Consider the following 18,265-nt stretch of genomic DNA (forward strand, 5'->3'; position numbering starts at 1 on the left):
TTTTCTTGGATCTGCTGCATTTCTGGTTTATAATAAAAAAACATAGATTTAGTTTTGGATGCATTTAGTATGACTGTTTTTAGTAGTAATCCACTCACTAAGGCAGTTGAAGTCCGATTGTAGGTTTGCTGTAAGGTAGTTAAGGAGTGGTTGGAATGGTAGAAGATTGTGTCATCTACGTATAGGAGGAAAGAAGGGGGCAAGAACATATTTTTGAGGAGCACATTTTTAGCAGTGGAGAGGAGAGAGGGGTACAGGAGTTAAAGTTCACAGAGAAATGGTAGATAACTGTGGAACTAAGGGATGACATTAGGATAAATGCCTAGTTCTGAAAAGTGGATTATAAGAGATGAGTGCTTGACTTGGTCAAAGGCTGTGGTGGGGTCTATAAAAATTACTCTAGAGAACATGCCTTTGTCTACTGACATGAGAATTTCATTGGTCTAGAGACCAGATGTCTGGTCATGCTCTCCTCCCTAACCAGAAGTCATGTTATCTTTTGTGAAAGACGGTGTTGTTCAGTAGTGTATTCTGCGAGTTGAAGATAATGTTTTCTAAGATTTTGTCCAGGGTTGGGAATATGGAAATGGAGTGATAATATGATCGTAGTGTTTTTTTTTTTGTATGGGCAGTGATTTTACTATGGTATATTTCCATATGTTGGGCATGGTGTTGGTTGTAAGATGAAGTCTGACCACAAAGAGTTCTGCCTCCAGTTCTAAAAGACCAGGGACACCGCATTAGCCCATGTCTAGCAGAGGTTAATACATGGAGTCGTAGAACTTGTCATCTCTGGACAGTTGACAAAGGGGTTCATTTCAGTGTTTCACACCCAGAAAGGACTGGTTCTGAAGATGCATATCAGCTTTGTCAGAACTAAATAATTTTCTAAAGGTTCCAAAGTTCAAGATGCAAACTCTGCAGGATTTACTACCACTCCAAGGCTCTGTCTTTCTCTAATTGACCACGGACCTTTAAAATGCCTTCTTCCATATCATAATTTTCAAGGGATAGAAGCAGTATTTTGAGGTTTGTGGTTGGAGACCATCATTTTCATTTCACTTCGTTGCAGTTTGATTTAGCAAATGGTTCCCAGAGGGTTTTGCACAATGTTTAGCCTCAGTGATAGCCCAGTGCAAGATCCATGTTTAACCGTACTTGGATAATTGCCTGATACAGGCGCAGACAAGGGTGGAGTTGGAGGGTGCAAGAGCAGAGTGCCCCGGTTTGTCTCCTCTAATGTGCAGAAGTCCAACTTTTTGGGGCACTACTAGATACAAATGTAAACAAAGCCTACCATCTGCAGGAAAAGGCTGACTTCCGAACTGCCTTCTAGGACTTGTCAAGAGTAAGTTCCAGACATTTCCTGAGTTTGGCCACTTGACATCTGCCATTTTGATGTTTCCACTGGCAAGATTGTATACGAGAAAATGGCAGTGGATTCTTAAGAATAATTGGGACTAGCCAATTTCTGTGTGTCATGCCAGTCCTGCCTTGTGTAAAGAAGGAATTGAAATGGTGAATATAACAACTGCAAAAGAATGAGTGCATGCTCAGACCGCCTGCTTCAATGAGTCCCTGACCACATATGCTTAGAACATAGCCTGGCGTGGTTGTACTGGGATCTCAAAGTGCAGAATGTCTAAGGTCTAAATGAGGAGAATATGCATAGAAACATTGAAGGAATAAATTACTTAAGACCTCAAAGCCTTCAACATGCTCTGGAAACCTGGTTCACTGAATATCATTGCAGACATTGTTCCAGTTATGTGGTATGTAAACAAGTGGGGAAGGGGGGCCTTACTGCTCCCCTCTCTGCAGGGTAGCATAAGCAGCCTGGAAGCAGACACTAAAGTCTAGATCCAAAAACCTTCCTGGACCTCATGAACCGGTGGTGTGTATTAGAGATGGACCTGTTTGCCTCTCCAAGCAAGACAGCCAAGTAAATTCTGCTGAAAGCACACACTGCAAATTAGCTGCTTCTCCTTGTTTGGCAAGGCTGTTCCACTGTGCTTTCCGTGCATACCCCTGGATATCGAAAGCTGAAGGAGAAAAGGCCAGAAATTAATTTTTATTGCTATTTTCAGGTCAGGCCAGCATTTATTCTCCCATCCTTCGCATGGGAGAAGTCTGTAGTGCTGTCATGGTATGTGAACCTTCTAATGCAGTGTTGTGGTCTATTCACTGTAAAACTAGCAGCTTGGGAGATATTACTGTTGCCCTTTGGGCAACTTCCATCCAAGAGTATGCTAAAATTAGGGAAGCTAGAAGACCAGGTACAAAAAAAAAAAAAAAATCATGTCTAGATACTTAAGATTTTCACTGGTGCCAAAGGAGGTGCCAGCACCCAAAAGAAGCAAACATATACCAATGGATATTTATTGTGAGGTTCACTGCTGCAGTCGTAAACTTGAATAACTGTTGGGCCAGAGTTTGAGATAAGTCGCCTTCCCCTATGGGTGGCCTGACATCACATTTTCCTTGGATATTTCCTAGCTCTTTGTATAGAAGGTGGCATGCATCCAGCTATCTTTAGTTTTTTTCTTGTTGTATAGATGGAAGTAGAAATGAAAAGCAGTCATTCAGTATGTCAGGCTGGGCCACGAGTCAGAAGTTCAAGGAGATAAACACCCTATTGGGAAACCTCTTGTATATTTTACTGTTTACTGCTGCATTTGATTTGGCTTTGAAGTTGTCTTGTTTAGCAGACATCTTTGTGGCATGTAGTAATATGGAGATGTTTGGCATGCCATCTAAGAGAAGCAAGAGTGCTTGCAAGAGGCAAATTTCCTTTAAAGACTGTAATGATGCGCAGGTTTGTTGCCTCGGGCTCGAGCACGATGCTTTCTAAAAACCTAAGCATTCAAGCCCAATACCATGTGCATGAGATGGGTTGCTGTAGTGACTTTATTGCTGAAGTCTTGCCATATCCTAGAATGGCTAGCAACCAGATGTGCTCTCTAAATTTTTGTATTTCTGTATTGCCTTTCTATATTTTGAATACTGTAGTTTGTTTTCTTTACCTTGTGTTTTGCTTGCATTCTGTTTTAACAGCATATTAAAACTTAAAAAGAGACCACAGCTCTCTCTGTTCTGAGTCAGGCAGAATTTTTTCCCTCTCTCCCACCCATTTAAGTTGTCTTGTTAAATACCACTGTCTTTCTAGTTGCCCGCCTCTTATGTTAATCTGACCATATATCTCATTTCTCTCTACTTTCACTGGCTTATGTGAGTAATCACAAAACCATCACTTTTGAAATCCCACCCCTTCAATTATTTAAATTTATTGGCCATCCTACAGTATTTCATAGTACCAAAATACAAAACTGACCACCTTTCAGTCCATCTTGCTGTTTTAAAATAGTAACTCTCCACTAAACCTTAACTTTTTAAACAGGTAAAACTCAAGTTACCTACTTTCACATCTAACTTCTCTAGTGCACACTGCAGAGTGCATTCTTTTCAATCTTACCTTTAAGCATCCCTGTGACCAGCACTTTCTCTAATACCTGCTGAAAAGCACTAGGAAGCCTTAAACTCATACAAACACTGCACTCTCCTTGTTAACAAGGAGAAATTAATAGTAGGCACTAAACAGCCTATAATTGCAAAGTACCTTGCTAAGGAAACAGCTCCTATACTTTACAAAGAACAAAAAAAAAAAGCCCCAATCCAGGCATGTCCAAGGGTCAGCTTCCAGTGATTTCTCCTGTCCACCTGGTGAATCTGGGCATACTGGGGCAATGCAGCAATTGCCTCATGTACACAGACAACCCTCTCCTCCTACCACCCAACACTACAACCTGTGAGAGATGCACTTATATAGCCAAAATGGAAGCAAAGCTCTCTCCACCCAAGATTGTGCTAAACAGTCAAGAGGAGAAGGTTAACACCCACACTACACCTCAAGCAACACATAGCCCTTCTAAACCCGCACCACCAACACCCACATATAGCAACACTAAGTCCACATATGCAGAGGCCCTTAACTGTAACCTGCCCAAGCAACAAAGACCTCTGAAGCTGAAACACAAACAAACACCAATCACAACCAATGTGTCACAGTTCACAACACCAGTGTGCCACCCAGCAACAGCCCCTAAGGCAAGACAATGTACCTAACACTTTAGTCATAGGTGACTCTATAGTCCGGCACACTGATGTCCCTCTCACCAGGTTGAATAAGGAGAAAGTTACAGTCAGCTGCCTGTCGGGTGCCAGGATCCGCCACAACTGTCATTGTCCATGTTGGAGTGAATGACTTGAGACGTACCTCCCTGGACTACATGAAAAGAGACATGGAAGAGCTCTCGGATCATGTGGCCCAGGCAGGTATGACCCTAGCCCTGAGTAGCATCCTGCCTTCGCCCAGAATGATACCACAATATAAGGATAAAATGATTGACTTCAACAATTGGCTAAGCTTATGGTGTCATTCAAAGGGGATCCAGTATCTGTCTGCCTGGGATGACATGATTGGCAGACCACGATGCTTTGCCAGAGATGGTCTGCACCTGTCGCCCCTGGGTTCAGGTTACTGGCTAAGGTTCTTGCCACCCCTATAGTGCCTTTTTAGGCAAACTTCAAAGGACAAAAACCACCACCATAACAGGTACAAGCATGCAAAATCTGAAGGTAATGCTACTCAATGCTAGAAGTCTAAACCTCAAATGCACTCTCTCGAGGCACTGCTAAAATGGAGAACATCGATATCTGTGCAGTAACTGAGACCTGGTTCAAGGCTCCAGAGAGCACCACTGCAATACCAAGCTACAACTCTTACCACACTTTTCGGCCACCAAACCAGGACGAAACACTAAAGGTGGAGGGTGTCAATATTCACCAAGGATATTCACACCACCAGGCTGGTTGGCCAACACAATGTGTCTGAAATTCTCCAAGTGCAACTAACACTAGGTGAGACTGCAATCCAAATTGTAGCTTGCTACAAATCCCCCACCATACCCCAAGATTCTCACTACACCTTTCTAAACATACTGGAAAATATTAAGATAGAACCAAACACCCTAATACTGGGTGATTTTAACTACCCTGCCATTAATTGGGAAAACTACTCATGTCCCAACACCTTTCTTAGCGGTTCTTGAATTCATAAATTCCAGCGCCCTGGATCAACTAATCCATAGTCCCACCAGGGGCTCCAATATCCTAGACCTGGTCATTACCAACATGGGAAATCAATGCTCCATACCTATGGTCACCCCTCGTTAGTCAGGTCTGACCATAAGCTAATCACCCTTAACATCCACATCCTACCCCCACCCCCCAGTAAAGAAACCACCATAAAAACTTCTCCTAAAGCCAACTTCATGCTACTCAAGTCAGAAGTGACAAACTTCATGACACCCATGCAGACGGAACTGAAAGTTCAACTGCTGAATCCTACACTCTGGCACTGTGCGAGCACATCCACTCATGCATGAATCGTGCCATCCCAAATAGAACCAAAATGCTCTCATCCAAAAGGAAGCCAATCTGGTGGTCCCCTGCCATAAACAAACTTTACAACAAAAGGAAGAAACTTTGCAGAAAAGAGGAAAATCCCAGGATGCAAAAACTCCCCTTACTAGCCTCAGTAAGAAACTGAGATGCCTCATAAAAATCCTCCCAAGCTAGTTACTTAAAATAAAATTGCCAAAGATTCCAAAGACAACCACAAAGCATTCTATAATTATGTCAAGAATCTAAATGGCAATGCTCAGATCTGCTCTGAGCTAAAACAGAATGGCATTAAATATACTGATCCAAGAATATTGCCAATATCCTGGCAGATCGATTCAGTGCCAACTTCACCCCACTTTCACTTCTCTAAATGGCTCCATCTCAATACTGGAAGATTGCCAAATTCCAGTAATAACGGCCACACAGGTACAAAACGTGACTCTCTAAAGCCAAAGAATACAGCATCCATGGGACCAGATGACATCCCGGGCCTGTACTACATGAACTACAATATGAACTGGCACCCTTCACCTAAGTGTCATGTTTAATCATAGCCTCACCTTCAGGTTTCAGGCTCTACTGAGGGCGCAGGAGCTATAGTTATCCCATCCACAAGGGGATCCACCTTGATCCCGGAAACTACTCATCCCATCAGTCTGACAAGCCTTATCTGCAAGGCCATGGAGCCGTATATCATGGAACTTATAAACAAAGACATTATTGGCAACCTTCAAACACTGGACCCCACCCAGTTTGGGCTTGTGAAGGGAATCGATCTTGTCTCCTGAACCTGATTGACTTCTCTTTGAATCAGTCTCCAGAGCCATGGACAAGGGTAGCGGTGGTCCACACAGCCTATCAAGATGCAAACTCTGCAGGATTTACTACCACTCCAAGGCTCTGTCTTTCTCTTAATCGGACCTTTAAAATGCCTTCTTCCATATCATAATTTTCAAGGGATAGAAGCAGTATTTGAGGTTTGTGGTTGGAGACCATCATTTTCATTTCACAAATGGTTCCCAGAGGGTTGCACAATGTTTAGCCTTGAGTGATAGCCCAGTGCAAGATCCATGTTTAACCGCAGATAATTCGCCTGATACAGGCGCAGACAAGGGTGGAGTTGAGGGTGAAGAGCAGAGTGCCCCGGTTTGTCTCCTCTTTTGTCCAGTAGTCCAACTTTTTGGGCCTCTACTAGATACAAATGTAAACAAAGCCTACCATCTGGGGTAGGAAAAGGCAGACTTCCTCGAACTGCCTTCTAGGACAAAGTAAGTTCCAGACATTTCCTGAGTTTGGCCACTTGACATCTGCCATTTTGATGTTTCCACTGGCAAGATTGTGCATACGGGAAAATGGCAGTGGATTCATAAGAATAATTGGGACTAGCCAATTTCTGTGTGTCATGCCAGTCCTGCCTTGTGTAAAGAAGGAATTGAAATGGTGAATATAACAACTGCAAAAGAATGAGTGCATGTTCAGACAGCCTGCTTCAATGAGTCCCTGACCACATATGCTTAGAACATAGCCTGGCGTGGTTGTACTTGGATCTCAAAGTGCAGAATGTCTAAGGTCTAAATGAGGAGAATATGCATAGAAACATTGAAGGAATAAATTACTTAAGACCTCAAAGTTTCAACATGCTCTGAAACCTGGTTCACTGAATATCACTGCAGACATTGTTCCAGTTATGTGGTATGTAAACAAGTAAGGGCCTTTACCCTCTCTGCAGGTAGCATAATACCTGGGAGCAGACACTAAAGTCAGATCCAAAACCTTCCTGGACCTCATGAACCGTGGTGTGTATTAGAGAGATGGACCTGTTTGCCTCTCCAAGCAAGACAGCCAAGTAAATTGCTGAAAGCACACACTGCAAATTAGCTGCTTCTCCTGTTTGGCAAGGTTGTTTCACTGTGCTTTCGCATACCCATATCGAAAAGCTGAAGGAGAAAAGGCCAGAAATTAATTTTTATTGCTATTTTCAGGTCAGGCCAGCATTTATTCTCCTATTTGTGTTGATGGCATGGGAGAAGTCTGTTGTGCTGCCATGGTATGTGAACCTTCTAATGCAGTGTTGTGGTCTATTCACTGTAAAACTAGCAGCTTGGGAGATATTACTGTTGCCCTTTGGGCAACTTTCATCCAAGAGTATGCTAAAATTAGGGAAGCTAGAAGACCAGGTACAAAAAAAAAAAAAGAATCATGTCTAGATACTTAAGATTTTCACTATGAAGAGGTGTTTTCAGCTGCAAAAGTTAGCTAAACATATACCAATGGATATTTATTGTGAGGTTCACTGCTGCAGTCGGAAACTTGAATAACTGTTGGGCCAGAGTTTGAGATAAGTCAGCCCCCTATGGGTGTCCTGACATCACATTTTCCTTGGATATTTCCTAGTTTGTATAGAAGGTGGCATGCATCCAGCTATCTTTAGTTTTTTCTTGTTGTATAGATGGAAGTAAAAGCAGTCATTCAGTATGTCAGGCTGGGCCACGAGTCAGAAGTTCAAGGAGATAAACACCCTATTGGGAAACCTCATATTTTACTGTTTACTGCTGCATTTGATTTGGCTTTGAAGTTGTCTTGTTTAGCAGACATCTTTGTGGCATGTAGTAATATGGAGATGTTTCCATCTAAGAGAAGCAAGAGTGCTTTGCAAGAGGCAAATTTCCTTGACTGTAATGATGCGCAGGTTTGTTGCCCGGCTCGCCAGCATGACCATGCATGAGATGGGTTGCTGTAGTGACTTTATTGCTGAAGTCTTGCCATATCCTAGAATGGCTAGCAACCAGATGTGCTCTCTAAAAGGAAGAGATCCCACAGGGGTCCTTGGTCCGAAGATATCTGTTCTGCAGAAGTGCTTGACCAACTCCTGGACCGGACATCTGACTTGGCCAAGGCCTTGTGTGCAGCTGTTGGAAGGATGCCATGTTCATTGGCTTTTAGCATGCCTCATTTGACAGAATGGTGTTGCAAATAGGTGGCGAGAGTTCTACCCTAAACATCAGTTCATCTTTAACGACCGTGCAGTTTACCCTTGTATATTGTAGAGGTGAATCTTTGGGCTGCTTCTGCTTGGAATCCAGAACCAAGGGGTGCCCCTCCTTAGGTTCCCAGAACTTCAGCATCTGCTTGTAGACCTTAGCCCCTCTGTTTGGGCCAGACCTCTGCCAAGCATGTGCTGACCATTGGCAGGTTTCCAGATCCTAGCCCGCCCCTCCGCTCTTTCAGGATTGGCCTAAACTGACACAGGTTTTATATTTCTGTAGATAATTGGTCTGATCTAGGTAAGTCAACTGTTTGGAATCAGACCCCACAGGTGAAGCTGGAAGATGTGTAGTGGGGGACACCGACTGTTCAGATCTTCATCTTTAGAGTTGGGACCTTTGATCCATATGACATACTTTTAGCTTCTGATGCAGGTAATGAGGGCATCCTGCCCCCTCTTTCTTTCCCCTAGAAGACTTGTCATTTGGGAATACTGTTGCTCTCATGAGAGAGCATTTCCAGTGGCAAGCTCATGAGTTCTGTGCCACCTACCCCCAAAAGAAAGCCATGGAACTTCCTGAGGTTTGAACCTCCAAAACTTGCTGCCATTTCTCCAATCCAGGAGTACTTCCTAGACGTGTATAGCTAATAACTTGGAGCAAGACTGCCAACCCATTGCGCTTGAAGTGACCTGGCTTTTTGTACAGTCTGCTCACAAATTCATTTATAAAACCATGTGGCAGATACTGATGTGGTGCCCCTTGAATGTGTAGTGGGACATAGACTTGCTTTGGGTTGCAGTGCGGTCTTTAGTAATGGGAACAGTAGATTACTAGACAGGTAAGACGGTATGTTTTGGCAGCTCTGGCATTTAGGCCTTTTGATCACCAGACTCCTATCCTTGAGTATTCAGTACATGTCCTTTTAACTTCTGAGTTTTGGAGAATGCAGGATGAGACTGGAAAGCTGCCTTGCTCCAGCATGTACTGACCTCCTTACATCTGGATAACGTACTGTAATATCTGGGTATGATGCTGAACATGCAACTTTCAGAGCTAATGCTTTGGGATCATTTCTTGGGTGATCCTCTTGGCTAAGTACACAGACGTAGTCGAAAGATGTTTTAAACAAAAAAAAAAAAAAAAAAAAAAAAAAAAAAAACTGCTCAGTACCCCACTGGATAAGAGAGTTGTCATTTGGATGGCAGGCTTACAGTATCTTTAAAAAGCTGGAGGACTAGAAGACTTTGGATGGCGTTCAGCTCATGTTCGCCCCTCCTGTGCCTGCATTCAACAGGAATTGCTTATCAGGGCAAGTGCCTTTCTACTGTAGGAAGCTCAGCAGGATAACCCAAAGGTAGCAAAACTCGTTAGAAGAGAAAGTGGCAGCAAGAAGGGGGGTCCATATGTTCTTTCCACCTCTAGGTAGCATCTGTGACTACATTAGCTTTCTTCTAACCCTAACACCTGAAACCCTTTATCCCTCTACCTGTGGTGTACTTTCTCCCACCCCTTGTTAGGATGCAAATTGGCATCAGTCATGGATAAGTGGGTCCCACATATATTTTCTAGGACAGTTCCTCACAAGTCCACAGCAGAGGGGGAAATTGGGCAATCCAAGGTATACCAAAAGATCAAGAACACCTTGTTAGACCCTTCCAAGATTGTGCTACGCAAGGCAACATAGGAAAAGTACGCCTAAGCCAGAAGTTGAAGGCTGCTGTTCCAGTCTTTGTATACATACTGTAGTATATACCTGAAGAAGAATAAATTATACAGTAGTAAACTAATTACATAGTTAGTAGACCAGCATTTATTTTACCCTAAACCAGTATAAATATCCTTGCACATTAGAACAAAGGATGGTCATTGGAATCCCCAGTGAAGATTGCCACCTCTGGAAAAAAATAAATAAAAATATTCAAAGTCCCTAACTGCAGATTGCTGACCCTGCGGTCTGTGATGCCAGTCACTAGGAATACATGGTAATGCTAGATCTCAAAGATGCCAATCTTCCTATATAAAATATTCAGAGTTCAGACAATATTTAATATTTGTGGCAGGGTGACTGCACTTTACCTCCTTGTACTTTGGTTTAGTTGCTGCACCAAGTGGTTAACAAATCTGACCCCAATGATACCATCCTGCAGAATTCAGGGCACTCTTCATTTATTCTTCCCTGGATGACTGTCTTGTGTAGGGCCAGTCTGTATGGGACATGCAGGGGGTAGTGGAATATACTCCATAGTGGCTTCCCCTCAAAGATTCACCCTGTACCTCTAAAGTTCAAATCATTGTCAGAACTGGGGGTCATTTTCCTTGGAGCCTCGTAGAACATAGAAATCCTCCCACTTGAAAAAGTGGAAATGCTGACAGACCCCATTCCAGACTATGGCAGAAAAGATTCATTGGGCTGCCAGATAGTTCCTCAGCATTACAGGCGACATGACTTCAACCATCGTGGTAATTCCTGTAACAAGTCTTATGACAGTCATAAGGGTATTTGAGAAATGCCTGGAACCAACAAGCACAATTTGTGGACGCATTAGTACCAGTTCTGACCTGTGTCAGAAAAGAAATGCACTGGTGAGTGATTCATGTCCAAAGGAACAAGAGTATGTCCTTTAAACCCTTAATACAGATGCTTCAGATCAAGCATATCTTGGGGTAAAAGTGCAGAACATTTGGAAAACTGGTACAAAACAAGTTGCATATAAACTTAAAGGTAATACAGGGCTATGAGCATTTCTTTCAAGTCTTAAGAACAGTCTGGGTACCAGGGAGCTTGGAGATAATCAGACAACACAGCAACTATGTAATACATCAGCATAGTGAACACTTTACCTCCTGTAAAGACTTCCCATGAAGATTTGGGAACCAGCCCTGGAAAGGAATGGAATCTATTACTCAGAGGACAGTTTCCTGGCGGATCAGTTGTGTAAGACAGAAGACCCACATGAATAGATGTTGCATAGGAAACTCTCCTTCTGGACCTATTAAACAGGCAGTGTGCTCAAAACATAGAATGTGAAGTTGTTAAATATCGCCGTTTATTCTCACTGATGGGTTCGGAGCTGATCCTCTGCTCCAACACGGCCGTTAGCAAAGCTCAAGGTTTGCCAGTAGCACGAGACCAAGCCCCTTATCCCATGATGCACTGCTGGAATTACCCCAGATCTAGTTTCACGCGGCACAGATCTCGGTGTTCCAGATAGCTCGGACCAATTTTATTGGATAGATTAGTCTATTTGCAAGTTCTAAAAACTTTATATATATATATATATATTTATATATATATATATATATATATATATATCTATATGGATCTACATCATTTGGTCGACAACTCATTTGACCGACACTCATATGGTTGACAGCTTATTTGGTCGACAAACATTGTAGGTGGGGGGCTTCGCCCCCTAAACCCACCAACTATATATAACTCCACGGTCATACAACAGTCGGGGGGGGGGGGGCAAATCCCAGGGTTTTGCCTTGAATACTTTGTCAGCCAAATGAGCTGTCGACCAAATGAGTTTCGATCATATGAGCTGTCGACCAAATCAGGTAGACCCATATAGATATATATATCTATATATCTATATATATCTATATATCTATATATATCTATATATCTATATATATATAATATAAATCTCTCTCTGGACCTGGAGAGTCCACTGTAACACTCGCATTCACAGACTGGCATGAAGAGAAAGGCCGATTGCTGCTGACACAGACCCTAGTGCCCTCAGGACTTATTCTGCTGGAGGAGCAGGGCTCCGAAGAATGTCTGAGATTTGGAGAGACAAACTGTTCAGCCTGACAGGTGTAAGAAACACTTTGGAGATCCGAGTATCCAGCCTGGCCCCTATGAAATCTAGGGCTTGAGTGGGGCACAGGCAGGATTTCTTTAGATTCACTGAAATGCCCAAAGAACGGGCCAGAGAGAGGGCGTATTCTCTCGCCACAACCAGTAGATGCCTGTTGGGGGTGGTGAGGAGCCAGTCGTCTAGGTAAGGGAACACCTGAATGCACTGGAGTCTCAGGTGGGCTGCAACCACTGGCATGACTTTGGTAAAACACTCTGGGGCTGAGGTTAGGCCAAATGGAAGAACCCTGTACTGAAAATGACTGGCTCCTAGCCGGGAGGAACCTCCTGGATCGCCTGTCCATTAGTATATGTTAGCACGATCTCTGAGGTCTAACTTCTCCCGCAGAAGGGGAGAATAGATTGGAGGGTGACCATCCGAACTTTTCCTTCAACAGGTTCATGGGTCTGAGGTCCCCATTTTCTTTGGCACCAAGAAGAACCTGGAGTAATAACCCAATCCGGACTGATCTGGGGACGGCTGGATGGCTTTCTTAGCAACTCTGAAATTTCTAGAGCTGCAGACTCCTCTGATGGGGTGGAACATTGGTAGTGTAACCTCTGGATATAATCTGGAGCACCCATCGATCTTTTGTAATGGACTCCCAGTTTGACAGGTGCTGCCTCAGAGAGGACAGTCAGGCAAGCCCTCAGGGCTGTTGTGGTCTGTCCGAACGTTCTCTACCTTGTCCTCCTCTGCCTCTAGAGGGCGAGTTGTCCGCAGCAGGACGGGATTGCTGAGATTTACGGAACCACAACTTCTTTCCCTCTTGATTCCTGGAGAAGGATCTTTGGGACTACGGACTCAGACGGCCGACAGCTTCTTCCTATCCTAGCCAAAGGCCGAAAGGACGCCTTAAAGGGATCCGTGAAATAGCGGAGCCAGGAGTGACGCACCACTCCAGGCATGGGAAAGGAGCCGCATAGATGTATTTGATATGGACTTTAGAGTGGTCATTCGAGTCTCAAAAACCTTTTTGTCTGGGACCGACATGGATTCGAGGGGCTGCAGCGTATTCCTTAATTAAGTCACGCTGTAGCCCAATGGTGTTATAGTTCAGCGACCTTTATGGCAAAGGTCGCTGAAGCAAACATCCGCTTCCCAATACGGTCCAATGCCCCGGACTCCTTTGTCCGCAGATGGACTGAAGAACTTTCTTGGGCAAGTTCTTTTAGTGGCCGCCGCCACCAACATAGCATCAACCGGTGCACCTTTGGACCAAAAAGGTCTATCAGAGGGAGGGCTGAGGACCTTGTCTGGGCATCTAGGGATGGGTTCCACGGTGTCGGGCTCCTTCCAAGCCCTGGTGGTAATTAAATCCACCAAGGGGTCGGCTGGGGGGGACACCCAGGAGGTAGATGGGCCTGCCTCAAAGGCCTCCAGAAAAACGGACTCGTCCAGGGAGGGCTTTTAAGCAGACCACCCCCCCCTCTTATACGCAACATTTCCATGATGTCTCCGAAGGAGACATCTTCAGGGGGTGACCTTGGGGAGTCCTCCATCATCCAAACCAGATCCGTGGTAATGGACCTGGGAGTCCAGGTGCCTCCTTTTGCACTTATGCTTCCGAGGCACCTCTTTGGCAGGACTGTCCGAAGAGGGCTCGTCCGCGGGGTGGTGTTCCTCTATAGGAACCAACTGGAGGCTTTGGGCAAGCTGTCCAGATGGATGGATGATCTAAGACAGACCCTGATACAGTGGGGGTACGGGTGGATCTGATGGCCCGGTCGGGGACCTGGATGACCTCGACAGTACCCTCTCCACTACCTCAAAAGCAGAGGGAGATTCACAGTCTCCAGCCTGAGAAAGTAACCTCCTCGGCTCCGAGGATAGGATCGGGGTCGGAGTCGGGCTAATCGGACCCGGTAGTGGTGTGCTCCATCCATTCGTGCCAAAGACACAACCACCCCCTCGGATCCGATGCTCAACCTCACCCGAGAGCTCAGATCCGACAAGCTCAAGGTATAGTCGGCGCTGCGAAGACAATCGCTATCGGGCGCCCGACGCATCCCGGGAACAGAAAGGGCCTGGATCCGATAACTCCGAGACCCAAAACGGGTCGGAGAAGGAGCGATCGGGACAAAATGGGGCTGCACTCACTCCCAAAGGGGAGGCAAGAGCATCCCCATCTGCATCTGGGTCTGTAAAATCTTCACATTATCCGATCCATGTCTGCTTCGAGATGCTTCTAGACCGCCAAGAGGCAGTCCGAGGGCCGCCTTGAAGACCTCAAGGGAGACCTATCTCGCCCCTCCGGCCCGGAGAAAAGAAGGTGAACGGAGCCGAGAGGATGAGGATCCGAGACCCTCACTGGGGACTTCAGAATTTTTTCAGGCGGAGCCGAGGGATGAGACTCGGCCCGCCTTTTAGAACTGTGACCGTCTCTGTCTTTGTGCTTCTTCTCCCTGTGGGAAGAAGCACTAGACTCCACCGAGCTGGTACCCGATAAGGGAGGTTGAGTCCCGGGTACAGCTAAGGGAGTAGCTGGCGCAGAAGCTACAGGAGTAGCTTGAACCCGGCTGGGAGAGGAAGAAGCAGCAGATTCCTGGGGGAGTTTTCCCACCAGGATCAGCTTGTTCTTCCTGTCCCTGAGTGTCAGAGGGTTGAAGGCCGCACATATCTGGCAGGCCACCGACAGATGAGCTGCCCCCAGGCACAAAAACGCACCGAGTGTGGCCATCAGCTGGGGAAAGCTTGTGGCCACACTCAGCACACTTTGAAAATATGGCCTTAGCTTCAGCCATAAAAAAAAAAATCTCTCACACACACACCCAAACACTGGGGGGGGGAGGGGGAGAGATAAGGTTAAACTAAGGAAGATTAGTTAGTTTAGTTTTTTATTTATTTATCTTTTTTTTGTTTTTTTAAGAAAGGGTTTTAAAGGGCACACAATTTTACAAGAAAAGCCTATAAAAAAGAACAATCTCACCAGGCCAGGAGCTCTTCACTTTGAAGCAACTGTCTTTAGCCGTGGCAAAAAAACGATCTGAGGTAATGTGGTTGGTAGCAAGGGATTATGGGTAGGGGGGAGGAGCTAGGAGCTCGGATCTTGGAGCTTGGAAAGCTGCCGGTTCGGATCCGAGGTCGGATCAGACTACCCACAGGTTGTAGATCAAATAAAGTAACTACTTCAGATTAACTGATCTCTTTATATTCATATGCAGATTCATCTGATGCTCACTCCCAAGTCACCTAGATCCTAAACTACCCTAGGTGAGCTCCCTAGGCCAGGTATGAGCTGCCTGTTATAATGTGTGTTGTTTCTGGGAGTTAAAAGGGTGCACCTGGACTGTTTTTAATGCACTGTTACCACCACAGGATCTCCTTTTCATAAACATGGAAGCAGAGGACTGGGTGTTGAAGTGCAGCTACTGCTGTGCCCAACAGTTCTTTAGGAACAACTGTAACATTTTCAAGTGCAGTTTGCTAATGGGGGTCAAAAGAACTCAAGAAGCCACACTGTCCAGGGCCCTCAAATTCCCTTGCAGTAACGGCCGGCCCATTTGCTGTGTAGACTGCTGAGATACTCTGTGAGGAAAGATGTCTTGTCCTCTTGGAAGGGACATCTTTTATTGAACAGAGTCTTTGACTACGCCCAGGAAGATAGCCATGGTGCTGGGTGGTATCTGTAACTTCTGGATGCTGAAATTAGGCCTACCTTCAGAAAGCAATCCATGATGAAATGTAGATGTGTCAGAAGTTCGGAAGGCGAGGTGGACTGGATAAGACAACCATCCAAGTACGGGTAAATGCTGATTTTCTATGTTCTAGACATTTGGTAAATACCCTGGGTGCAGTAGATAAATCAAGTAAGGCACAAAACTGGTAATGTAACTCCCCTGCCAAGAAGTGAAGAAACCTCCTATGTTTCTGTAAGATAAGAACATGAAGCTAGACATCTTACAGAGTCATCAACCATGCCTCTGGGAAGATAAGGGGCAGAAGTCCTTGTAGAGTCAACATTTTTACTATAAACATGTTAAGTCTCAAAAGATACAGGAAGGGTCTCCAAGTGACTTCCTTTCTGGGGACTAAGGTGGGTGTAGAACCTATGCCTGCCTCTCCTGCATTTGGATAGATTCTTCAACTAACAGGAACTGTACAAGGGGAGGAATCAACTTTCCCTGCTTTTTTTTTTTTTTTTGGGGGGGGTGTCTAGAAAAGGTGGTGTGTTCCAAAAATGGAGGGAACAATCTTTACGATCACAGGAACCCATTTGTCAAGGTCTCTCTTCCCAGTGAGTGAAGGAGGAGGAAAGCCTTCCTCCCTCAGATTCTGACAAATATGGATGGACAATTTCCTACAGTTTCTCCTGTCAGTCTGGTTGATATGAGCATCCTGAGACAGTGTAGCAACTGCCTTATGTACACAGACAACCATCTACTACTACCCACCTAGGAACACAATTTGTGAGAGATGCAATTACATTAGGAACCCAGAGCCAAGCTATCTCCCCCTCAAGCCAGTACATCTGGCACTGAAAAGGTTGTCAACACAATCACTACATCTCAACCACCACGCACACCTACACAACACATGCCTACATGTGTGGAGGTCCTCCACAAACATATCCAAACACAGGAGACATCAGAGGCAAAAATACATGCAATCTCCACAGCCCTCCACTCCACATACCATGCACAGTCCACACACCTGTTCCTAACAACCACTGTGGCTTCACCATAAACCCAACACATTAGTCACAGGAGACTCCACTGAGAGAGACACAGATGTGCATCAAACCAGGCTGGATAAGGAGAAAGTCAGTTAGTTGTCTGTCAGGTGCCAGAATCCGCCGTATCACACACACACTTCAAACTTCTCAAAAACAGGTACTGTTATGACGCTGTCATAGTCCATGTTGAGGTGAATGACTGAGACATACCTCTCTGGACTACAGTGAAGAGACATGATTGAGCTCACGGATTGTGTGTCTCAAGCAAGTATGTCCCTAGCCTTAAGCAGCATTCTGCCGTCACCCAGAATGATGCCTCAATACAAACAGAAAATGGCTGACTAACAATTGGCTTAGTTTCTGGTGTCATTCCAGGAGGGATCTAGTACCCGACAACCTGGGAGGACATGAATAGCAGACCATAATACTTTGCCAAAGATGGCCAGCATCTGTCTCGCCTGGGCATTAGGCAAAGGCTCTTGCCTCCCCTATAGTGCCTTTTTAAGAAAAAAAGTGATGAGGTTAAAACTACCAACATAAAAATTTCAACAAAACACACATTAAAGGTCATGCTGCTAAATGCTAGGAGTCTAAACATGAAACTGCACTCATAACCCTGGAAAATGCTGACATCTGTGCAGTCACAAAAACCTAGTTCAAACTCAACCTCATACATTTAATCCCCAAATTGTGGACAGTAAAGCCAAAGGAGAGTTTCAATAGACATTAAAGACATACACACCTCCTTGCTGGTCAAACAGTATGATGCACAGGAGAAACTCCAGGTGCAGTTAACTATTAAGACCCCTATTCAAATCATAGCTAGCTACCGGCCACCAAATTTGACTCAAGATGCCCAATACGCCTATTTGGACCTGTTCAAATCTATCAAGATTCAACCCTTTACCCTGACCCTGGGTGACTAAATTCCCAAACAGACCGGAAGAACTACTCATGCCAGAACACAAATGCTCAGAGATTTGTTGATGCAAATGCCTTGGAACAGCTAATCGATACCCCCACAAGGGATGATATCTTGGACTTGTATTAATCAACATGAGTAACCACTACAGCATCCCTACAATATCATCCTCCCTGGTAAGATCCAACCACAAAGCGGTCATTTTCGAATTCACCATCTCCCCCAACCCCCCTCTAGCTAGGATCAGACATAAAAACTTCTCCAAAGCAGATTACAGCCTCCTGAGGGATACATTAACAGCTTCACAGCCCTCTCCCCTCTGTAGGAACTGGCTCAAATATCCAAACAA

At 44.9% G+C, this 18,265-nt stretch overlaps 1 protein-coding gene across 1 annotated transcript in view; it reads left to right on the forward strand.

The window, feature by feature from the left end:
- The window catches only part of XPO4 (exportin 4), a 1,500,264-nt gene that overhangs the window by 237,172 nt on the left and 1,244,827 nt on the right, over positions 1–18,265 (forward strand). The window lies entirely within an intron of this gene.

The sequence above is a fragment of the Protopterus annectens genome, chromosome 5.part1, assembly GCF_019279795.1.
Source record: "Protopterus annectens isolate FY-2018-M chromosome 5.part1, PAN1.0, whole genome shotgun sequence".
NCBI lineage: Eukaryota > Metazoa > Chordata > Ceratodontiformes > Protopteridae > Protopterus > Protopterus annectens.